The sequence below is a fragment of the Equus quagga genome, chromosome 7 (assembly GCF_021613505.1).
Source record: "Equus quagga isolate Etosha38 chromosome 7, UCLA_HA_Equagga_1.0, whole genome shotgun sequence".
Taxonomy (NCBI): domain Eukaryota; kingdom Metazoa; phylum Chordata; class Mammalia; order Perissodactyla; family Equidae; genus Equus; species Equus quagga.
The window spans coordinates 3,676,998-3,698,926 of NC_060273.1; the positions used below are offsets into that span (position 1 = coordinate 3,676,998).

Sequence of the window (21,929 nt, forward strand, 5' to 3'; positions counted from 1 at the left end):
TTGATGGGAAAGGCATTTCCATGTGGTAGAATGGATCATGGCTGGTCTTGTTTACCAGCTACGGTATCATTTGAGGGGCAACAGCCAAAAACACCTCCCCACACTCATGTCACTGTTCCTGAGATTTCACCTTCAAAAATGTCTTCCTTCAGGTGCCTTCCCCCAAGAGAAGTCTTCTTGGGAGGAGAACATTAATCAACTCCCAGTAAAGTGTTAGGAACAGAATCAAACAGATCTTGAAGGCACAGTGCAGGAGTCTGACAGCTTCTGCTTGTATATTCCAGGGATACAGAAATCACAACCAGGCAAAGAAGGCAGTTCCATGGTCATACAGCTCCCATAAAGCTCTTTACACTAAGCCAGAATATTTTCCCTGTGGCTTCTTCCCCGTCCCATGTGACACTGGGAGCAAGTGTGCTTCTTCATGGCAGTCTTGCAAGCCCCCAGACCTCTTTCCTGAGAATGCTAGTTCTCTCAAGTCTTCCTCATGGCACGACTTTGCGACTCCCCCACTGTCCAGGATGCCTCCGAAGGGCCCACTCCAAATACCAATAAGACCACTGCCTATGTATGACAAAACAGCAAAAATAAAGTGTAGAGCCCCAGTTATTTGTGTACACACACATACACACACTCTGACACAACCTAGTAAATGAGGGAAAAGCAAAAGGCTCCAAATTGAGGTAACAAAACAGACCCAATAGGAGTCTCAGATGTGTTAGCTGGGCACTCCTGGATGCAAGAAGCAGCAATTCCCTCAAGTTAGTTCATGCAACTGGGAAGGCAACACTATTAGGATTCTTGGGGAAATAAGGAACAGAGGAACCTTAGCCACCAAGCCAGCCATCACAGGACTCTTGGAAAAAATCAAACACCTGAGCCTCCTGAGAAGAGCAGGAATGCCAGGAGAGGGAGGCCTTGCAGGCATGGAACTGGAAGGTCATTGGAAATCCAAGGCAGCTCTAGGAAACAGGCCATCTGGTAGACCCCTAGGCAGTAGGCCTTTGTGAGCCCCTTCTCCAGGGCTTTGCCACTGAAGTCATTCAGCTCCCCTCATGTTCTGCCTCTTCTCAGCCATCTCTCTTTTTCTTCTCCAACCCTCCCCTAGCAAGTTGATTCTACTACATTTCTGAGCTCACTAAGGCACAGCTCTCCAAGCCAGGCACCCCCCGCCCAAGGGGTCACTGGCCACCACTGCTCAGGGAACAGCCTGAGGAGGCTCATCAGGAGCTGAAGCCATCACACTTTCCCTCAGGAGAGGACAGTGAGCAGGACTGGCCTGTGCCTGACCCTCGTAGTCCACCCAGTGTTCAGAAGGGAGAACTAAGAAGGTGGTCATTTCAGGGTACAGAGGGAATGAGCAAACACAGACATCTTGGCTACCGAGTCCCCAGAGAGAGAATTGCTTGATTCTGATAACCAGATGGAGGGGACTCAGTGAGAACCACCCTGTGTGACTGACCACTTGCTTTTTGTTGCTGATTATTTGGGATGCTGAATAGGGGCCCGACCCCAAACATCAGCCCTATCATCTGTCCATCTACCACTTCACCTTCACCCCTCTGTGGCTTCCAGGCTCCTCCATTAAAATAAAAATGCTACTGGGGCTGGCCCCGTGGCCGAGTGGTTAAGTTCGCGCACTCCGCTGCAGGCGGCCCAGTGTTTCGTTGGTTCGAATCCTGGGCGCGGACATGGCACTGCTCATCAAACCACGCTGAGGCAGCGTCCCACATGCCACAACTAGAAGGACCCACAACGAAGAATATACAACTATGTACTGGGGGGCTTTGGGGAGAAAAAGGAAAAAAATAAAATCTTTTAAAAAAATAAATAAATAAAAAATAAAAATAAAAATAAAAATAAAAATGCTACTTAGGAATAAATTTAATGAAAGGTGTGCAAGACTTCTACACTGAAGACTACAAAACACTGTTGAGAAGAATTCAAGACCTAAAGAAATGAAGAGATGTACCATGTTCATCGATTAGAAAATTCAATATTGTTAAGATGTCAATTCTCCCCAAACTGATCTGTAGATTCAGGGTCATCCCAATCAAAATTTCAGAAGGCTTTTTTTTTAGGAATTGGCAACAAACAGATTCTAAAATTTAAGTGGAAGTTAAAAAGAACTAGAAGAGCCAAAATAATCTTAATAAAGGACAAATTTGAAGGACTTACACTAGCTGACTTTAAGACTTACTATAAACAGTAATCAAGACAGTTTGGTATTAGCATTAGGATACACAAATAGATCAATGGTTTTGTGTTCCACAAGATAGAATCCAGAAAGAGACTTACATATATATATATATATATATACACGTGTATATATATACACACACATATACATAAATTATATATATATACACACACACAATTGATTTTCAACAAAGATACCAAGATAATTCAATGCAGAAAGAAAATTCTTTTCAACAAATGGGCTGGAATAATTGTCTATCCAAAAGGAAAAAAATAAGCCACAACTCCTTACATCATAACAAAACATTAAATTGAAATGGATTCTAGACCTAAAGAAAAAACTAAAACCAGACAGCACCTAAAAGAAAACACAGAAGATATCTTCATAACCTTGAGGTAAGCAAATATCTCTTAGGCAAAACACAAAAAGCACTACTATAAAAAAAATTAATAAAGTGGAATTCATCAAATTCTTAAATTTCCAACATACCAAACTGAACGGCTACAATGAAACAGACTGACAACACCAAATGTTGGGAAGGTTGTGGAACAACCAAAACTCCCAGCACTGTTGATGAGAGTGGAAAAGGGTAAAATCACTTTGGAAGAAGTTCTATCGGTTTCTTATAAAACTGTGTGACTCTGCAGTTCCATTTCTAGGTATTTACCAAAGAGAAAGGTAAACGCATGTCCACAAAAAGACTTGTACAAGAATATTCATAGCAGTTTTATTCATAATAGTCACAACATCTATGAGAAAGTAGATAAAGGGACTGGCCCAGTGGCATAGTGGTTAAGTTTGCACGCTCCATCTTCGGCGGCCTGGGGTTCACAGGTTCAGATCCCAGGCATGGACCTACACACTGCTTGTCATGGACCTAGCACCACTCATCAAGCCACGCTGTGGCAGCATCCCACATAAAACAGGCAGATTAGCACAGATGTTAGCTCAGTAACAATCTTCTTCAAACAAAAAGAGAAAGATCAGCAAGAGATGTTAGCTCAGGGCCAATCTTCCTCACCAAAAACAAACAAAAAAAAGAAAGTAGATAGAGAAACCATAGCAAAGTCATACTACCCAGCAAAAACAAAAAAACACAAAAAACAGAAACCACAGTCACCATAACATGGGCAAATCTCAAAAACATTACAGTGAGTGAAAGAAGTCTTACACAAATGAGTACCCAATACATGACTCCAATTACAAGTTCCAGGACAGGCACAAACACTCCATGTTGGAAAAAAACAGAACTCTGGTCACCCCGAGGATGGGGATGCAACTATCATCACCATCTAAGTCCAGAAAAAACCCAATACTCATTAGCACTCTCCCCGCCAGCCCCTGACAACCACTAATCCACTCTCTGTCTCTATGGATTAGCCTATTCTGGACGTTTCATAGAAATGGAATTGTACAACATGAGGTCTTTTGTGTCTGGCTTCTTTCACTTAGCATGTTTTCAATGTTCATCCATGTCATCACATGTCAGTATTTCCTTTCGTTTTAGGGCTGAATAATATTCTGCTGTTGGGATGGACTATATTGTGATTATCCATCTATTCATCAGTTCAGTTGACGGACATGTGGGGAGGGGCCTGAGAGGAAAAGGCACAAGGGAACTTTCTGGGGTGATGGACTCATAGTTACATGAGTGTATATATTTGTCAAAATGTACTGAACTGTGCACTTAAAATAAGTGCATTTTACTGAAAATAAACTATAATTCAAAAAAGAAAGAAAAAAGAAATACAGAGAGAATACAAGGAGAAAAAAGGGAGGGAGGGAGGAAAAGACAATCTATTCTGAGAGGTGATTCCTCCTTCTTTTAGCCACAGTCCTCACAGGTTATTTGAGGGGTCGGAAATCACCCGAATCAACACCACTGGCTTCCCTGGTGGGCTGGAGCAAACTGCTCCCAGCGGGGATCCCGCGCCTGCGACTGTCTGAGCATATTCCCCATCAGTTCTCACTGCCTTCTCAGGGCGCGTTCTGTCCTACAGAGGAAACCGCCTCTTCTGCCGTTGCTGCTGGAGAAGGTGCTTGGCCTGGCTGCAGCCCATCCGCCTCGGGCTGGCCCCGCCCGGCCCGGGCTCCCGCATCTGAGCACACTCCCTTTTGAGATCATCTACGTCTTCTGCTCACCAAACAACTCTGAGAAGCCAAGCTGTCCTCAAAGGGAGATTTTCCTAGCCACGAGGGAGAGGTAGCTGGTTAGCTGGCAGTTCTATCTCTCAACGCAAATCAATAAACTGACATCAGGTTTGACATTTAAAAAATAGTTTTCTTATACCTGAAAGGAGGCCATGCCAGGAGGGAGGAGGGAAGAGCTTCCTGCCCTGGGAGGAAGGTAGCAGCAGGCAGGGAAGAAGGCCTGGGGACTTGGCCACTGATCACATCAGGACAGCCTGAGCAATGAAAACCTCTCCTTGTCAAAAGACATAGTATTTTGCAGGTTAAAAGCTATCAAACAGCGGCATTTTCATTTGGCTCAACCCGGTGGATCATCTAGTGGTTGCAAGACCCTCTGTGCAGGGCTGGAGACCTCTGTCCCAACTGTGTTTTGGGGGTGGGCCACAGGGCATACGCAGAAAGGCACAATTCATAATACGAGGGAGAGACACCAGCACCGTAGTGGTGCAGGCTACGGATCAAGAACGCTGTGAAGGCGCCAACAACAGGGAGGCCGCTTCCTGCCACACTGTCAACAGGCTCTGTGTGCCAACGCTCGGGATGCGATGATGGGCTGGGTGCGGCCCCGCCTCCGAGATGCTCCCTTGTCTCTAGGTGTAGACTAGCTTGCAAACGAAGAACTGGGATGCACTGTGGGAGTCGTTACAAGGGGGTTCTGCCAATGCACAGCTTCTGTCTGAGAGCAAGGGGAACTGGGCGGAAGAGGGGAGACAGGTTGGGTCAAACTGGGGACATTCCAGAGGGAAGGGGCTCTCAGAGTGAAGGCACAGAGGTGGAAACACCCACAGACGTCAAGGGGCATTGCTTCCCCGTTACACCCTGCGTCAAGAGGCAGCAAAATCTCTCCATTGCCTCTCACCATGAGTAAAATAACGCGGAAGAGATTCCCATCCTGGGAGTAGCCTGGCTTCTCCAGCTGGTTTCTGGCCTGAGCCATTCCCAAATGTGTTGATATCATGAATGACAGCGAATGAGTCAACTGTATTATCCAATCTGCACGCAAAAAACAGCCACATCGCCAATATGGCACTATACTTGGGTGGTACCTGGGTGATGCTTGGTCACAAGGGTGAGACAATCTGGAGATGAAAAGAAGATGAAGAAGAGAGGAAGGGAAGGAGAGAGCGATGAAGGAGGGAAGAGAGAAAGAAGGGAGACCGAGTTGGAGACAAGGAGGAATAGGCGGGCATCTCCCTCTTGCACAAGGAGTGCAGGCCAGACTTTCCAAGACACAGAGAGCTTTCTAGGACTCCTGACCCCAGAGAATAAGATCTGGGCCAAGGCGGAGGAGCAGGCTGTGAGGCCAAGGGGACGGAATAGTCCCTCCCAGCTCAGGGATCCAAGCCCTTTAAGCCATAGACCTTGTCCGTGACACAGATCAGAGGAGGAGAGTATGAGGAGCTGTAGTAAGTAGCAAGGGGAAGACTTTGCAAATAACTTTTTTAAATTGTCAATACTTAAGTGCTAGGACTCTGAAGTCTGAGAAGCAACATTTTATTCTCCCTAAGCAATCAGAAATGAATAAAAGGAGAACTCTCTGTACTTAGTAAATCTGCGTTGGTGTGGGCCCACACTCAGCAGAACATGGCGGAGGGGGTGGGCAAAGTTGCGGCCATCCTTAGCAGAGTTACACTTCCAGATGGTGCTGCCGTGAGGACTGAGGGGGCTGCAGCAGAGAAGGCAGAAAGCAAGCCAGGAGAGAAGCCTGCTCCAAAGAAAGCCACAGGAGCAACTGTGGGGCAGGGTGGACATTTGCAGCTCAGGTGGACAGAGGCCATCTGGAGAGGGCTGCATCTGTGTCTGCTGTCCTAGCTCCTTCTTTGCAGAGGAGGCTCTGGAACCAGAGGCTTTTGGCTGGGCTGGATGAGATGTGTGGAGCTTGAGTGGAAGATGCCCAAGCAGCAGAGCTGGGAGCGCTGGCTCTACTAACTGGCCGTGCAGCCCTGGGCCAGTCATTTCCTCTCTCGGGATCCATTTCCTCATTTTGCAAAAGGTAGTGCATGGAGGGGCGATGTTTTTTTCGCAGTGTCTAAGACCTACAAAAGGATCACTGTTGGAAGAGAAAGGCTTGACAACTCTCTACCGCAAACTCTACCAAAATATGTTTCTAGTGCCTCCAACCTTAAACTATTTCCCATCTGTCCTCTCCCTTTCTTAGTCACTTATCTTCCTGACTGGGCCAGGAAGTGAGCTTCAAGGGGGCACCCCTCCAGACTTACCCAGGAGAGACGGGCTAAGTGGGGTACATGCAGGCAAAGCCTCGGGAAAGCTCTCCGCACACGTGCAAGTCTGTGACTTGAGCCCAAAGGCTCTCAGCCTGAGAAAGCCCCAGGTCTTGGTGGGGTTTCCTGGCTGGCTAGGAGCCAGCCTCATGCCATAGTGACATGTCCAGAACTGTCCACCTCTTCAGGTTTCTCCTTCTCCAACTCATTAAAACCTTGACTCTTATTCCTTCAAAACCTTGCTTCAGTGAGACTGACGTGACAAAGAAGACAAACTAATGGTGTGACTTCAGGCCATCAGAAGATGGGGGACGAATAATTTAGGTGCGGAATTACGAGAGCACTTTTTAGGGCTCTGAGTAACACAGCTTAGGCAGCTGCTTGCCCCATTCTCGAGGAGACCCACTGACCACAACATCCTGCAAAGCCAGGGTTGAGGGTAAGGCCCAGAGACACCCCAGGCTGGTGACTCTTCGCTGTCTAACTTTCTATTTCTGCCAAATATGAAAGTTTGCTTGCCCCTGCAGGTAAAATGAAGAGACTTCCTGGGCTAGGAGAACCTAAGGTATATGCACGTGACAGAATCAGACTGAAGGGACAAGAATTGATTTGGGAAACTGAAGAGAGAGGGAGGGTGACTGAAATTCTGGGTAAGGATGTAAATTCACCCAAATTTCTAACATTCACTGCTACTCAGTGGAGTGGGCTAATGCAGTAGTAACATTTGCTATTATTGCTGTTACTGTTTTAGTTCTACTCTCAAACGCCAGCATTTTTAAAACAGCTTTATTGAGATATACTTCACATAGCATAAAACCCACCCATTTAAATTGCACAATTCAATGTTTTTCAGTATGTTAACAGAGTTGTGAAACCATCACTGCTATCTAATTTTAGAATATTTCATTACGCCAAAAAGAAACCTCATACTCATTGGCAGTTACTCCCTATTCTGCCTGTCCCTACCCCTAGCCCTGGGCGACCAATTTCCTTTCCCTCTCTGTAGATTTAAACAGATGGCATTTCGCCGCTTTAGGTACTTTTCCTACAATGAGGGTGTGCCATACATCAGATGGACTGACGTCTTTATCAAGATTTCATGACCCATATACAAATGGCCAAGAAGCACAAGAAAAGATGCTCAAAATCACTGATCATTAGGGAAGTGCAAATCGAAACCACAATGACATATCATCTCACGCTCATTAGGATTGCTATTACCAAAACAAACAAACAAACAAACAAAAAATCCCCCAGAAAATAACAAACAAGGATGTGAAGAAATTGGAACCCTTGTGCACTGTTGGTAGGAATGTAAAATGGTGCAGCGACTATGGAAAACAGCATGGCGTTTCCTCAGAAAACTAAAAATAGAATTACTGTATGATCCAGAAATTTCACTTCTGGATAGATACTCAAAAGAATTGAAAGGAAAGTCTTGGGGAGATAGATGCACATCCATGTTCATAGCAGAATTATTCTCAATAGCCAAAAGGTGGAAGCAACCCAAGTGTCCACTGACTGATGAATGGATAAACAAAATGTGGTCTATCCATACAGTGGAATATTATTCAGCCTTAAAAAAGGAAAATTCTAACACATGCTACTACATGGATAAAACTTGAAGACATCATTCTAAGTGAAATAAGGTACTGATAAAAAGACAAACATACTGTGTGATTCTGCTTACATTAGTCGCCTAGAGTAGTTGAACTCATAGAGACAGAAAGTGGAATGGTGGTTGCTGAGGGAGGGCAAATGGGGAGTTATTGTTTAGTGGATACAGAGTTTCAGTTTTGTAAAATGAGAAGAGTTCCGTAGATGGATGGTGGTGATGTCTGCACAACAATATGAATGTACTTACTACCACTGAACTATACACTTAAAAATGTTTAAGATCGTAATTAAGGTTACTAATCAGTTGCCTTTAAGCTAATCAAAGGGAGAGTATCCAGGTGGGTCTGACCTAATCACATGAGTCCTTAAAAAGAAAATTATTTTCTCCAGCTGGTAATAGAAGAGAAAGTCAGCGATTCAAAACAAAAGGGGGGTTTGAGGCACTGTTGCTAGATTGAAGATAGAGGCGGCCACATGGAAAAGGCATGAGACTGGCCTCTAGAAGCTGAGAACAACCCCCAGGCGACAGCCAGCACATCCTGCCTGGATTTACGACCTACAGAACTGTAAGAGAATGAATGGATGCCGCTTTAAGCTGCTAAATGTGTGGTCATTTGTTATGCAGCAGTAGAAAATTAATATGATCTCCTAATTGGGGCCAGAAAGGGAAGGAAGGCATTCTGGGGGGAGAGGTGAGTCTCAGTGATTGACTCTGTCTTCTTCACATATTTCCACCTCCTCTAGAAAGCCTTACTCACCCCCTGGAGCCTCTGAGGATCCTCCGCCTCTGCCTTCCCACGTCAGTAATTATCTACCACTCCCTTGGCCCTGCGCACACGCTGCCTGCAAGAGGCAAGCCTCCGCTCCTCTCCAGTCATCTCGTCTTCTCATCTCTGGTCTAAGCACTTCCAACACAGAAGCCACAACTTGACCTTTTCCATATTCCCCAAAGTACCCAGTACGGAGCCAAGCACACAATAAATACTCACAAGTGTTTGTGGATTAAGCCCTTTTCTTTCCGCTCCAGTGATCTGCAGGGCCAATGAAGGGATTTAAAACTGCTCTGGCCGCAGGCACACCCAGAGCCTTTCCATTAAACCAGCTTCAGCACCTCCTGGGATTAACAAAGTGCCAAGGCAATACCCCATTTCTGAAGAATGACCTTTCGTTAACACTGGCCAGTCACGTTTGCAAGCATGAGTGTGGCTACCATTTCTCTGAATCACAGTCTGGTTTGTTTGTTTGTTTAATGTTTGTCTACAACTGGAATTTGCAAACACAAAGGAAGCAAGAATAAGGATGGTGTGAGGTCTCACAAAATGCTCTACCTGTATTCGTTTCAACAGCAAACTTATTCTGAATTCCTGCCATGCCCAGGCACCAAGCTAAGACCCTGGAGACAGAGGACTAAACCGGAGTGGCCCCAACCCTTGGGCTTGAATGCCGGTGTCCCGTGAGCACATGGTCAGGGGAGCAAGAGAGATCATGAGAGAGTCTTGGACAGCTTGGAAACCAGGAGATGGAATTTCTTCAGGTCGGAAAAACAAGTGACCACAGAACCAGGTCTTCTCCAGGCAGGTGGTGGGTGGGGCTCCCTTCTGTATTCTGCTTGCCCCCATGACTATGGGCCTGCCTTCTCTGCCCCACCCTAGAGTCCAATAGCATGCCTATGATGTCACTGTCTAGATGTGCAACAGTCTTGGCAAATTTCATCCCGGGCCCTCAAGCATGGATTAAAAAGTCAATCCATCACACTTGAATAGACCTTTACAGTCTACAAGTCACTGTCATGTTCATTGTCTCATTTGATCCTCCCAGGAGCCTTAGCAGGTGAGTGGGGTAAACATCATTTCCGTGTCACAGATGAGGAAACTGAGGCTCAGAGAATTGAAGTGATTTACCCAGGGTCCCCTGGTTTAGAAGCCAAAAAACCATGTTCTTTCCTCTCTACCACCTTGAATCTAGTCTTTGGCCTCAATGGGAACTTAAACAAAAACTGGCTAAGCTCTTCCAAGCCGGCCTTAGTGGAAGGTGTTGAAAATTTCTCTATAGAAAGAATGAAGGAGAAGGAGGGATCAGGAGGAAGAGGAAAATACAAAGATGCCTAATATTCTAACAACACTTCATACTCTTCAAAGAACTCAAATACTTATCTCATTTGGTTCACAGAATAATCCCATAACGTTAATAAGGCAAGTATTTTGTCACCGAGATTGGTTCAGAACTAGTCCCCAACTCTTCTGATTGCAGGACTCCTTCCATAAGGCAGGGGAGGCCATTCTTGCCACTCATACTCGGCTTCTGTCCCTTTGGTCCTGAAGGGTCGAGACCAGGAGACAACTGGATACCCTCTTTTGTATGTCCCCACAAGTCCAATATACAACGACCTTTCATGTCACTGTGTGTTCCCCTGCCAGACGCTGGCTCCAAAAAGCAGGCACCTTCCTCTTCTGGTTTCAGATTACTTTTACAGAACTGATTTTATATAACTGACCTACTGGGGAGAACAGAATCTGTTAAACTGTTGTTCATCCATTTAACAGCCATATTCTGAGCAGGAACCACTCTCGGCCAGTCCCTGGGAGTTAGAGAAATGAATCAGATATATTCCCTGCTAATGAGCAGCTCACAATCTAGTGGAACTGTGAAAACACAAAACTGATGAAGATATGACAAGATACATGACATTCACAAATACATGACAACATGGAATAAATGTCACAGTAGAGTTATAAGCAAAGGGCTGTAGAGGGACAGCAACAATTCTGACTGGTGGAAGGGAAGCATCTTCATGCAAAAGAGACATTTGGGCTGGGACTTGAAGGATGAATGGAGAATCCTGACAAGCGGGGAGATGCACACCGAGGACACAGCACAAACATTTGGGAAATGGGGTGGAGCCTCATATGAGGACAGCATAAAGTCTGCTTGGCCCCCAACCTCATTCTGAGGCTGAGTGGGATCCAGCTTAGACCTCCAGCCAGATCCAGGCTGGATCCTGACCCCAACTTGAGCAGACCCAAGACACCTAGACCACATGCTCCTTCCTTTGTCAGGTTCTAGGGTTCTTGAGGCAGATCCCACCAAGTCTTAACTGCCTCTTAACTACTCATCTTTTCTGTTCTCCAGCTGGTTCTCACGTGTGTTTTGCTTTCCCAACTAGACTAAAATGTCAATCTCCTGATTCCTTGAGAACATAGCCAGCAGGCGCCTATACCCTACCCAGCCAGCACGAGGCTGTGCACACAGTAGGTACCAACAACCCATTTGTTGACTGGTTGCTGAAGCCTACAGGCCCAAGAATCACAAGACGGCAGTCTACAAACAAGTAGAGCAAAAAGGGGCAGTACTTGTAATCCTCACCTGGGATGACAGTGAAGACCTTAGAAGACACACACTTCTAGTTTTAGGATTACATTTTATAGAACTGACCTAAATTTAAATCAAGGGGCTCAGATTCACTGGGTCACTCTACGGGACTGCCCTGTATTTCACCTTCTGCTCTCTCTTAGACTAAGGTCCCAAGGTCCCTTTAATCCATTTTTCTAGTTCCTGATTGTCAACGTCTTCCAATGAGGTGTGGTGTCTCATCCTTCCTCTTGGAAAAAGTAATGCGAAGGACAGCATAGTTGCCATTGCCAATCTGGAGACCCAAGTTCCAAGGCTGGAGGAAAGAGCAGAGTGAGGCCGAGGGGGGAGTGGGAGGACCCCGAGACAGAGTACAGCTTCCTCCCAGTTAATCTCCAAGGAGCTGAGATCTTATCTGAAGTGTTGGGTGGACAGAACCGACAAACAGGGAAATTGGATTGAGTCAAAACCCAAACAGGTCACAGATCCCCCAGGATGGAGCATGAGCAAGCAACTGATATAATCAACCAGGAGTTGGGAGGGACGGGGGCAGGTGCGGAAAGGATCATGGGCCCAGGTGGGTTCAGGGCACAGAGCTTTAGTTTTGGAGATTGTCTAGTCCAGCCCTCTTCTCTAATTCCATGGTTGAGGTCCTCAGATGCTCTTTCCTGTGCTGGACTAACTCTCTTCCACCCTGTGTCTCTCTCCACCCTTGACCCTCCCAATTCATCCACCACATTGCTGCCAGTGATCTTTCTCCAACCCACATCAGCTCAATGTCTCCCATCTACCTTCAGGATAAGGTCCTAACTTCGCACAGCCTTTGAAGGCCCTTCACTGCTAGACCTAGGCAGACCTTCCAATCTAATCTCCTTTCCTCACCCTTACCCCTCCCTACCTTCCACTGACTTCACTCCACTGACAACATACTGCACAATATTCTCCAGAGATATGACAGACTTACTCCCATCTGCTAGGAGAATTCCAATTTCAAGGTCCAGCTCAAGTGTCACCTCTTCAGTTAAACCTTCTCCTGCTCACTCATTTCCCCTAGGAAAGATGGGTTAGTTTCTCTTCTGTGCTCCCAGAACCCCTCCATGTAGCATTTATTACCCTGGTTCGCACTGATTTACAGAGACTGGGAGACCGTCAAGGGTTGGGATACATTTTGATTCTCATCACCCTCTTTGTCCTTAGTTAGCACAGTAGGAGTAGGTGTCAAAAAAAAAAATGTTTGCTTAAAGAATGAACCCCTTTTCTTTATAGACACACAGTGAGCTCCTGGCAGAAGCCAATTTAAACTAGTTTGCCTGATGCCCAGATCAGGGCATTCCTTTCCAGGTTGCTTCTTCTACCTGTTTTCCATGGCCACACAGTTGGATGGCTCGTCACTGACCTGGACTTTGAAAGATGGGGACAGTGACAGACATTTGCAGAAGCAGGAACTCAAGCTGCTCTCTGTAAGGAGAGCCTTCTGTGCCTCTCCGAGGGAAGTGTTTTGATTCCGAAGGGCTTTGAACGGAGCTGTAGGCGGTGACAGAGCAGGTGAGTCAGCCCAGCCCACACCCGTTCTCTGCTGGAGAGGCCAGCATCTGTCTGTCTTGGGTGCTATGGGAAATGGGTGCTCTGAGCCAACTCAGGTCCCAGGGAGGGAGGGCTGCCGTCTTGGCCAAGGTCTCCCCGACCCCTGGTGGTGAAAGCAGGAGTGATGGCCTTTGTCTATCAGAGCAAACATAAAGGGACTCAGGGAGCACACGGGATGGCCTCAGAAAAGCTGCAGCCCATGATAAAGGTCAAGGGACACAGCTCACTCCTCTTTGGGCCCCATCTGGAGACAGACGTGGAGAGCCTTCCACCTAAGCTGCCTGCACTCACTGGTGTCTCTTCATTTCTCCAAATTCAAAACCCCTCAAGAAAAACACAAGATGCCTTTCATCACCCATCCCCCAAACCCAACCAGAACATTTACCTTACAGTTGAATCTTGTTTTAAGCAAAGTCAGCATGTAAAGTTGAGGGATAAATCTTCACTTTACAAATCCTTTACACCACAAACAGCACCCCTGATGTGTCCATTCACTGATGGCTTACTGTGTGTAAGGTCCTCTGTTAGGAATTGGAGAGAGATACAAATACTATTGAAGTATAATCCCACCCCCAACAAAGAAAAGTTGCACGTCCAAATTGCTGTAAATACAGGAGATAACATGATAAATCCTTTAGGGCAGGCTCACAAAGGTGAGTTTGGGAATCTGGAGGCGAAGGAGTTTGGAGGGAGATCAAGGGAGATGTGGCATATGAGCTGGGCTTTAGAGAATGGGTTGGACGTTGCCATTCAGAAATAGGTGACACGGCTTCCCGATGCAGGAGACTCAGCAGCAAAGGACTGAAGGAGGATGCACGCACTATGGATGGACTCAAATGTCAGGCTGATCCATGTGGAAACCCACAAGACTGGGCTGAAACAGTACATTTGACATGCCCAAGCCCAGGGACACAGGCAATGGCACAAGGAAAAGGCTCTGGACAGCAAAAGTACATGATGAACACAAACACTGCAGCAGCAGGGAGAGCCAGGATGGGCCTTGCAGTCAGATCAGCTCTACCCTTAACAGCTGTGCCATCTCGGACAAGTTACCTAGGCAAAGTCTTGATTTTCTCATCTGCAAGGTCCCGACCTAGGAGACGACCATGAAAAGAAATGAGATGACAGATACGAAGCACCTGGCGCAGCGTCAGGCACCTAGCACGTGATAATACACACGAGGTTCCTTGTCCATGCTCAAGGGGCTTGGAGGACGAACAACAAATGAAAGACTTTCTGGGACCCTCTGGGAAGGAAGAGGCCAATGAACGGGGATTCTGAAGAGAGGAGATGGAGCAGGAAGAGGAAGCGTGGAGCGAAGGCCCCATGCCTTTAAGCTGAGGTTTCTGCCCCAGCAGGCCATTTTAGGGGTGCTGGTAAACTCTCCCCACCATGCTGCTTCTTGGTTCCTCCCTGAAGAATGCCGTGTTCCAGCAGCAGCACCAGCAATGCAATTAGCAGAACGGAGCTTGTGGGTGGAGCAATGAGTAGGAGTCGAGCAGGGAAGAGAGGCAGCACCTTGGGCCCCTGCCCAGATTGTGGGGTATGAGGAATCAGGGGGTGGGTAAAGATGGCTTCAGAGGGAGAAAAATTTTAATTCCAAAAGCTATCCTCCACTAGGAAAGCCAAGAATCCCAGGGTTTTTTTTTTTTTTTCCAGATCTATATACCTGCTTTTTCAACCTGAATAGCCTGGCTTACTACAAACCAGCAGAAGAGACCCCAACAGGCCCCGGACTCACCTCTCCAGAGAGCCTCCAGTCCCTGCAGCTGACCCTCTCAGTCCCCTGGGGAACAGGCACAGCTAAGGACCTTTAGGGAGATTTCCCATCTAATCCTATCTAGGTTTGTTCCTCATCCATTCATTCATCCCACAAACATCCATAGAGGAACTACTATACACAAGAGAAGACCCCGGGGAGGCAGCTGTCAGTTTAGGTGTTCATACCTCCATCCCTCAAGCCGTTTCACTAGTCAGTTTCTTTATCTGTCAAACAGAGAAAACTAGGTTCATGGGAAGATGCAATGAGATAATGGACATATCTGGCATAGAGTAAGTGCTCAAGAAATGTAAACTATTATTATACCAGCAGACGTAAGATTGCTTGTCATGCTGGATATCTTTCATTTGTCCCTCCAGGTACATTCTTCATCCTTTTCCACCCTGTGCTGTGCCCTAGAATTGACCTGTATGAACTATATCAAGACTCCCTTGCCTCCTGACTTCCGGTTGGGTTTGGTCCATAGGGAGTCTTAACAGATCAGAGGGAGGGAGAAAGTGAGTACATAGTTTTTATTCCCTCAACTGCCTTCTGAGCCCCTTGACCCAAAGTCCTAGCTCCAGGAAGATGACCCTCCACCCAGCCTTTCTGTCCCCAGGTGTAGGCATGGTGAGATCCCACTGTCACTAGCCCCAGAATACTGCACTCTCCAGAGCTGTTTCCCTTCACCCTGCCTTAAATTACCCTATTGAAAGGTGCCATGTTTTCTGCTGGCCCCTAATAGAGATGGGGTAGGAGGATGAGAACAGGCCTGGGCATCAGGAGACCTGAACTCAAGTCCCACCTCTGCCATTCACTCGCTCTGTGACCCTGGGCCAGTCTCTTTCCTTTGCAGTCTCAGCTTCCTCATCTGTAAAAAGAACAGACTGGACCACATGGCTCTTTTGTGCTATAATTCCCTGCCACTACTGGCTCTCTGTGAAGTTAAACCCAAGCAAATGGATGCGTATAAACAAACAAACTTTCCTAGTGCAGAGGGCAGGTTAGCCAGCCAAGGAGCTTTCCCAAACCCCACATCACCTCATTCTCTTCCAGGAATCACCTAATTCCTTTCCAAAGACTTTCCTTTTCCTCTCAGGCCACCAGGGACCAGATGCCTAAATGATCTCCACTCCAAGGCAACAGCCAAGAAAACCCAGGAAATTAAAAGTAAATTCCCTTTCCTTTCAGTAACCACTGGCCAACCCTGGTTTAGCCACAGAGGACCCTTCCCAGGTCCTAGCATGCCTGAGGGTCCAGGCAGGAAGCAGATACAAACCAACACCAATGCGTCCTCCACAGGGCAGCAAAGGGAAGTGAGGCCATCTCTGGGTGACAGCCGGCATCTAGGGCAGAGGGAGCCACCTAAGCCAGCATCCTGTCAGAAGACACCAAAGCCTGGATGGAGATCCCTGGCTAAGGACCACTTGATGGCGTACAACGTAATCTCTGAAGTCCTTTTCAGCTCCTGAAATTAGCGACTCAGGGAACCCCAAGAGCCACAAGAAGGACATCCCAATGAGAATATCACCCTCCCTGACCCCCGTATCTGGAGAGTCACCTGCCCTAAGTGCTTTCCCACCCACCTCGCCCAGGAGTAGGGGAAGGTGAGCGAGGCAGGGCTGGTTTCTGTTCTGGAGGACAGGACAGGCAGACTGGATTCCAGCTCCTCTGAGCTTCTGGCGGGAAAGGGAGATGGAATAACCTCATAAAATTCTCACTTCCGCAGGTGAAAACCACATCCTCACTGCCAGCACCGATTCGTCTTCGCCTTCTTCACATGCCCCAAATGCCTCCAGCAACCTGTGGCCGCACCCGCAACAACAATGAGCAACTTCAAGGCCTTTCCCACTCTCGAATCTAGACTTCCGAGCCCCTGCGGGCGTCCAGCGACCGGACAACGCACAGAGCGGCCTGAGGCCGGGACAGCCTCGGGCACCGGCGCGGCTGAGGGCAGAGGGGGCGAAGCTCGCCGGCCCCACAGCTAGGGGACCCCGCTCCGCCCCGGGCGCTGAGTCACCGCCCACCCCGGCTCCGCGGAGCCCGCGTTCCCAGGAAGCGCCGCCGCGCGCATGCGCATGCGAGAGTCCCAGCGCGCGACTCCGGAGTGCGCGGCCCTGGCGCGGGCGGGGCCGGACCCGCGGCCGCGAGCCGGGGCGCATGCGCGGAGCGGGCTCCGGTTGGTTAGGTTTGTCTGGACGCGGCTCCCTTGCTGCCTCGCTGCTGGTCTGCAGGGTCGAGGTGATGAGCCCCTCAGGGACGCGTGAGGAGCTGGCTTGAGGCACGAGGCCAAGTTCGGCTAGGCGCCGGCTTCCCTGACCCTCGCAACCCTGGTCCAGAGCTGTCCTGCTCGGGGCCTCAGTTTCCCCTCGAAGGCAAGGGAGTGCACCGAGGAAGGCTGAGGCCCTCCAGCCGCGACGCTTGCCCGCAGACCGGACCCGGCCTCCCCAACCGCGGAGGACGCGAGCCCCGGAGACCGGTCCCCACGCAGGATGTCGCCCCCGCCAGGAGCGGTGCCGGCCAGATGATCGCAGGTCCTGGGCCGGGGGCCAGGAGCGGCCTGTGTCCTCCTCCGGCCCCGGGCACACAGGCGTGTCCTCGTGTCCCTGGTCACCTGGGATGGAGGGACCGAAATGTCACAGAGGTCCAGAGAAGGGACACAGATTTGGTCTGCCCGAGCTAGCGGGGGTCCGGGGCTCCTAAGTAGGGCCAGGCTGATGGGACGGGCTTCCCGCCGCCTCCTCACGGGGCTCCAGCAGCTGCTTCCCAGCTCCTAAGCGTGGGGCAGCGTCAGGGGAGGACAGAGACCCCGCGCTCCCCGCCCAGCAGGCCATGGATCTCGGGTGCAAAGGGCACTGCCCGAGGGACACTATCTGGGTTGCCAAAATAGGCTCCTTGATGCCAAGTTCTCACGTCTCCAGTCAGCTCCAGCGCTGCTGCCCGCCGGACCTTCCCTGCTTCGTGGACTCCTCTGGCCAGAAACTTGCAGTGGCCTCAAGCCCAGACCCCCCGGGCTTCTGTTTAAGGACCGGTTTTCCTCAACTCACCTCATCTCACCTTGATTCCTCACCAGCTACTCACGGATGTCTTCCTTTCTCTGAGTCTGGGCCCTTGATCTTTCCCCAGGATCTATCCCCGTGGTCTCTGACCTTCCAAACCCACCATCCCTCAAAGCGTAGCTAGAATTCCACCCCCTTCCCAAGCTTGCTCACCCCCTGGGTGTCAGTATTCTCAGGAAAGTCCTGATGTTCTGTGAATGGATTCTCCTTGACAAAGGTAATTTATTGAATGTTAAAATAAGTTTAACAGTCTGCATGCATGGGTAGGGCTTTTCAAAGAATTACGTTTGCAAATGAGAAAGAAAATCCTCCACCAGACCATGTATCCCGATTTATGATTTGGAAAATGTGGTTGCTTCCTCCCTGAAGACTTCCCTGATCACTCTGGCTCCGTGCACGGTATCCCTAACTCGATTGTTAGCTCCCCTAGGGCAGAGATTATGTCTGAATAAATATGTAAAAAGTCCAAATCTTTTGAAGTTGTGATGGGAAAAAATTCAGAAGTTTGGAGAAAAGGAAATATAACCAACAAAGATTTTTGCACTCTTCACAAATACAAAATCACTCTTTTTAGTGTGTCAGAAAAATATACTGTCACTACTTGGTCTAGGCTCCAGATTAACACAAATCAAGGTGGTAGAATATGGTGTAAAGAATAGTGGGGTGGGTAGAAAAGCAGCCTTTTAGTTGGTGGCGTCATGTTTTAGCTGGTGAACTTGGCCTTAACTTCTCTGGAGATGCGGTCTCCCGTGCCGGATTCGGATTTAGGGATAATAAATACACCTGCCCCTCTACTGCACAAGACAATGGTGGCGAAGATCAAATGGGAAATGGAGTTAAGGGTTTGTTTTTTTTTTCCTTTTAAGCATTTTTTTGTTCCGGAAATAATCCTCAATAAATTCACTAATGAAAACTACTTTGAAATGTTTTCAATTTTGTTACTAACAAGCTTCAAGGTGCTGACCAACCATTAAAAAAATCAGGCAATTCTGAGTTTTGCCTTTTTGTGAAGAGGGGGAAAGTCCTTGGGAGCAGAAAGACCACATCAAATGTGGCCCCAGGCAAGTCACCTAGCATGAGTCAGGTGTCAGAGTCCGGCCTCCCACTCACACAGGCCACCATCTCCAATGCTCGCACCATGTCTCCTCATCAGCAAAGTATGAATAATAATAGTAGTAACATTTACCGAACGCCTTCTGTGGGCTGTGTATTGTTTCAAGCATGTTGCATGTACGAAGTCATTTAATCGTCACAACAACCCCACGAGAGAGGAACTATTAGTATCTTCATTTATAGGGGAGGAAACTGAAACACAGACAAGTTAAGTCATTTGCCTAAGGCTGCCCAGCCAGTAAGTGCTGGTGCCCAGAATGAATCCCAAGCAGTCTGACTCCAGAGCCTGTGCTCTTGTCTGTGCTGGGCGGCTCCCTCCATGTGGGAGGATTAAATGAAATAATGCACATAAAGCACTCAGCATGTGGCCTGGCGCACACCATTCGAATTACCACGGTATCTTACGGTGTATGTGCGGTGATGTCTACCGTCTATACCCTGTTCCTGGCACAAAGGAGGTTCTGTAGACGGTTCCCTTCCCCACTGACGTCATGGGAAAACAGAACGTGTTACACAGTGCCAGCAGAGACAGAAAATGCTCATTTACGCGTGTTCTCTTATCCTTCAGATGAGAGATTGGCACAGGGAAGACCTCAGAACCCACTGAATACACCTTTGCTACAGGCAAACCCCTGTCACTACTCTTCTGTTCCATTTTCCTGATGCTTCTCCTTCACTGCCTTTGTGCTCTTCTAAAGAAAGATTAAGGTTTCCCTGGATTGGGAAAGGCTTGTGCCTCGTGTCACAGAAAGTGGAATTGACATGAAATTTTGCCAGTACCTGTGAGTTTTCCAAGGCTCTGACTTTCTCCTTGGTTCACTGGGATAGGAGACAACAGGCAAAGCCCAGGGACTGGTAGGGTGTCCTCCTACGGCTGAATCTTCTGGGTCTCCACCCTGGGTTGGGCATCTGGGTTCACCCCACGCATGCATCTGCCTACACACCTGCTCCCATAATCTGTAATCCACACATTATTCATGCATTTACTTCGTCACAGCCATTCCCACCTACTCACCCGAGACAGACCTCTTCTCCCTGGGCCCCTCCACACAACATATAATGCCCACACGCCTCCCTTACTCCCTCCAAACCCACTTACTCCTTCATTCATTCTGATGGCACATAGGGGATGAGCCCCACGTGCCAGACACTGTGCTAGGTACCTGGGCATCATTTGACCCCAAATACTCAATACACATCGGCTTCCCCACACGCACAGACTTTACACGCATGTGTTCGCACACCCCTTATACGTATAACCACATGTAACCCCCATATATGCAGAGGATACGTACACGTACCGGTAAAGACCTGCTCTCCGTTCAGCCCCTCACACTGTCTGGCTCTGTTTAGAACAGTCTGATTTTGCTTCCTCCATTTTGTGTTCTGTTTCCCTACCATCTTCATGGCAGACTTACCCTAAAGGTGGTAGATATGAGCACAGCAGGTTCTGGTGTGTTATATTTATCTTCAAAGCAGACCTCACCTACCTCCCCTTTTCCAGGGAAAGCTCCGTACTTCTCCCAGTCGTGGGAAAACACCACTTGCAGTCACGGGTGGGACAGGTGACCTGGGGCCGGGTGGGTGGGCAGCAGCGGCCTTGGTTAGGTCAGCTTGTTCAGACTGTGGACTGTGGACCCCCAATTAGGAGGAGAGCAAGAGAGAGGAACGAAATGAACCACACTGCCCTACGTATCCCGCCCCAGGAGCAGCCCCTCCCAACCTAGGAAAACCCAGAGCAGGCAGCGCGTGCTGAATTCGGCATCCTCCCTGGCTTGGCTCCATCAGTGGTGGCGTGTTTTTAGATCTCACTTAGATCTCACTCTCCCCTTTCGGTTATTTCCGACTCCTCCCTCCTCCCCCAGCTCAGTTTCTTTCCGTTTTAAAACATGCTCTCGCGCAGGGGTGTGAAACCCTCGGGAGGACCCCAGAGCTAAAGCTTCAAAACCAAGGCAGCTCTGCTCGGAAGGGGGGGCACCACTTTCTGCAGAAGCCAAGGCAGGTACTGTCCTTACCATTCAGGACAAGCCTTCCAGCTGCTTCCACCAGAGCCTTCAAGTACCAAGGGGGCAGCTGTGTGGTGGAAGGTGTAGAGCAAATGGTGTGACTGCCTGAGCCACCTCTGAGATTGGGATAGATGCTTCAACAGCTCCTATCAAAGGGCTACCACCACGGATGCCGAGGCAATGACAAACTCAGGTGCTGAGGAGAGAGCATTTCTTCAGGGTTCCAATTACATAACAGGAGGCCTTGGTTTCATAGCTGGCTGCAGAAGCAGTCGTCTTTGATACTGGGAGGTAACAAGCAGGAGGGAGCTTGAGAAGGCGCCAGGGGCATCCAAAACAAGGGTGGGCAATTTATAAATTTTCAATCTAACTCCAAGAAACTCAAAAATTAGTACATGGGGGTGGGAGGAGATGGGAGGGATGGAGGCAGAGCACAGAGGATTTTTAGGGTCGTGAAACTACTCTACGTGATATTATAATGATAGTCACATGTCATCATCCATTCGTCCAAACCCACAGAAGGTACATCAGGGGAGAACCCTGGTGTAAACTGTGGACTCTGGCTGATTATGAGGTGTCCGTGTAGCTTCCTCAGTTGTAACAAACGTCCCACTCTGGCAGGGGTGTTGACGATGGGCGGGCTGTGCAGGTGTGGGGCAGGGACTATAAGGGAAATCTTTGTACCTTCCTCTCAATCTGTCTGTGAACCTAAAACTGCTCTGAAAAAACAATGCCTTAGTGAAAACTAGTACTCTTTACTAGATAAAAATAAGATAAAGAGGTTAAACTGGAGGATTAAACTGGTTGGAGACAATCAGAAAGTACGAGGTG

At 48.4% G+C, this 21,929-nt stretch overlaps 1 long non-coding RNA gene across 5 annotated transcripts; it reads right to left on the bottom strand.

The window, feature by feature from the left end:
• Nucleotides 1-9,457: 9,457 nt before the first annotated feature.
• On the bottom strand, nt 9,458-18,520 carry LOC124242527 (uncharacterized). 5 transcript variants are annotated; one of them, XR_006889473.1, is made up of 5 exons: nt 16,507-18,520; nt 14,215-14,254; nt 13,547-13,682; nt 12,542-12,627; nt 9,458-11,893 (listed from the first exon to the last, which is right to left on the bottom strand). It is a non-coding gene; the product is annotated as an uncharacterized LOC124242527 (long non-coding RNA). The 5 variants fall into 5 exon arrangements; XR_006889470.1 differs by having other exon boundaries at nt 13,547-14,254; XR_006889472.1 differs by having other exon boundaries at nt 9,458-10,726; nt 13,547-14,254; nt 16,200-18,520.
• Between the last annotated feature and the right edge of the window lie 3,409 nt (nt 18,521-21,929).